The sequence below is a fragment of the Mustela lutreola genome, chromosome 12 (assembly GCF_030435805.1).
Source record: "Mustela lutreola isolate mMusLut2 chromosome 12, mMusLut2.pri, whole genome shotgun sequence".
Classification (NCBI taxonomy): Eukaryota; Metazoa; Chordata; class Mammalia; order Carnivora; family Mustelidae; genus Mustela; species Mustela lutreola.
This window is the reverse complement of record NC_081301.1, coordinates 66167166-66170281: the sequence shown is the minus strand read 5'-3', so window position 1 is coordinate 66170281 and position 3116 is coordinate 66167166.

Sequence of the window (3116 nt, the reverse complement as noted above, 5' to 3'; positions counted from 1 at the left end):
CACAGGCAGACAGAATTGCAGGCAGAGGCAGAGGGAGAAGCAGGCTCCCGGCCGAGCAAGGAGCCCGATGCGGGACTCAATCCCAGGACGCTGGGATCATGACCTGAGCCAAAGGCAGCTGCTTAACCAACTGAGCCACCCAGGCATCCCTTTTGATGAAAATTTAATCTGTATAAACAATATATTTGCTGTAATGCGTGGTTCATGGAAAACATCTTATTTAATTATAAGCAACAACAGTATTAGAAATTAAGTAAATGTGTCTATAATATTTAAAGTTTTAACACATAATTCCAGTGATTTGCCTTATTTTCTCAAATCCCTTTACCACTTTCATTGACAGAGTCAAATGTACTTTTTCTACCAGTAGGCAACTCTTTGTCTTTTGTCAGAAAGATGGCCTTGTGAATTATTTATAATAGAGATATTAGCAATAATAATAATAATAATAAATAGCAATGAATATGTTTAACAAGTTTTCTTAACTAATTAGGGTTCTTAGACATCAATTAGAGGAACCACCTCTGGAAAGCAAATTAATCTGCAAGACATTCCAGAATTAACAAGTCAGTCAGATACAGGGTTGTCCGCAAACTGAAAGGTGAAGCAAAAGGACTAGGTTTGGAAAATAGGTAATGACAGTGAAAAAAATGATCAAATTTTTGGGCAAAATAAATTCTTAGGTGTCCTTTCAATGGAGTCCTGGGCTTTATGTAGCAGAAACTCTGGAGATTATCTCAATCCATTGGAGTCACCCCGTTTATTAGCTTGCTATTGACAAAGTTATTTACAAACTCTAGAGCAAGAGGTTATAATGTAGAAAACTGATGGTAATGCACAAGATTCTTGTTAACAATAATGCAAGTTAGTGCGTTTTCATTAGAAAACATAAATTCTATATCCCAAATTATGGGCCCAGAGCACTTCTGCTGCACAACTCTGCTTATATCCCAAATAACCATGTGAACTAGTTTTAATATCTGCTTCTCTTATTAATTTTTGAATAAAAATTCTTGACACAAGTATTTTATAATTGTGTGATAATCATGCATTTAATTTCTTGGAGAACAAAACACCTTAGAAGAGAAATGGAAAAACATTTCAACACCTTTATTTTAAGATTCTATAGACAAATGGTCATCAAATTGGTAAGATATGTAAGACTTGAACAAAATTATCAACTAACTAGATATGCTTTATATTACAGAACACTCCCAACAACCGCAGACTACATATATCTTAAGCCATGATTTTCTTTGCAAAGGTCAACATTGATAATGTTCTAGTCATACCTCCGTGTACCAGGAAAGAAGTAGCATATTTCTTGAAAGACGCAGCTATCAAAGCTCCATTGGAAAACCATAAAGATGGAGAAGGGATTTGCAAATTATATATCTGATAATGGACATCAACTCTGATTATTAAAAAACGAATAAAAATAAAATACCTTACTTAACCAGAGTATCCAATTTTACATGTGAAGAAAATTATTGAAGAGACATGTCACCAAAAGGATATAGATGGCTTATAAGCATATGACAAATTTCTCAACATTTAGACATTAAAGAAATACAAATTAAAATCATAATGAGACATGCTTACATATCTATTAGAATGGCTAAAATTAAAAGGCTAATTGTAATTCGTCTGAGCTAGATTGAGAAGTGACAAAAAATCTAAACTGTTGTTGGCATATATCATGATACCACCACTTTGGAAAATAGTTTGAAAAATTTTTTAAATGCAAAATATGTTGCAGTTACACGAATAGCCATTTTACTACTAGGCATTTAACCAAGAGAAACAAACCCTATGTTCGTACAAGAACTTGTATATGAATTTCATAGCAGCTTTATTTTTAAGAATTGGAAACAGTGAAATGTTCATCAATGTCCATCAATAGAGCAAAGACAAATTATGATCTATTCATTAAAGAGAGATTACTATTCAACATCAAAATGAACTATTTACAATTGGAGATTCTCAAAGTAATGGTGCTGAGAAAATAAAAGCTAGGCAGTAAATAGTATATACTGTGTGATTCCATGACTATAAAAAAATCTAGAAAATACAAATTTATATATAGTCACAGTCATCAAATATATTGGTGTGATTTTAGTGCCTTCTTCTGTGCTCCCATAGCTTCCTACACTTGGATCTCCAAGCATTTGTTACACCATGTGAAAATATGAACTCTTTTTCTTTATAATGTCTTACAAGTAAAAGAATCCTTGAAATTTTATGGACATTTGAACTGTCAGTTATTAGCAGAAATTCTATCACACAGTAAATTTCCAAATATAAAAGCCAGAGTTTTACAATGACTTCTAAGCTTTTACATGATCTAGCCACTCATTTAACCTCTGTGACCTCTTTCCCTGCTACTATTCAGTCCCTCACAGTGGCCTCCTTGCTATTCCTCAGATATGTCAGGCACGATCCAACCTTATGGCCTTCAAGATACCAATTCCTTTGTCTGGAGTGACCTTATTGCTGATAGTTCTGGGCAAATTCATCACCTTTACATACCTTTGTTCAGTTGTCAGGTTCATTGTAACTACCCTGATCTTCCTATTAAAATTCTTAACTCCACATCCCCTACCTAGCAACCTTGATTTTTCTCACCCTGACCGAATTTTCGTTTTCCCCATTGTACTCATCATTTTTGAATACACTATGCAATTTTTATTAAGGTTTATAGATTTTAATTGTCTCACCCATTAAAATAAAAGTTCTACAAAGCCAAGTATTTCATTTACCAGTGTAGTCTGAAGTAATATCTGCCATATAATAGGTTCAGGAGACAATTGGTATATTTCAGAAAAAATTAATGTTGAGAGTATACTGAATTTCATAATTCATTTCAATATTTTTTCCAAAAATAAACTATGTGAAACATACCTTAAATTTACTTTCAAAATATATTATAGCATATAATGGACAAAGTAAGACAAAATAAGACAAAAAACAACAAAATAAGACAAAAGCCTTAAAGAAACAATCATATAAATAACCATTTCAAACCTACTTAAAAATTGCATAATACCACACTCCTAGATCCTCTCTGATTGCTCTAAAATAACCCTTCAAAGGAAAAACGTTTTTAAAAATAACAG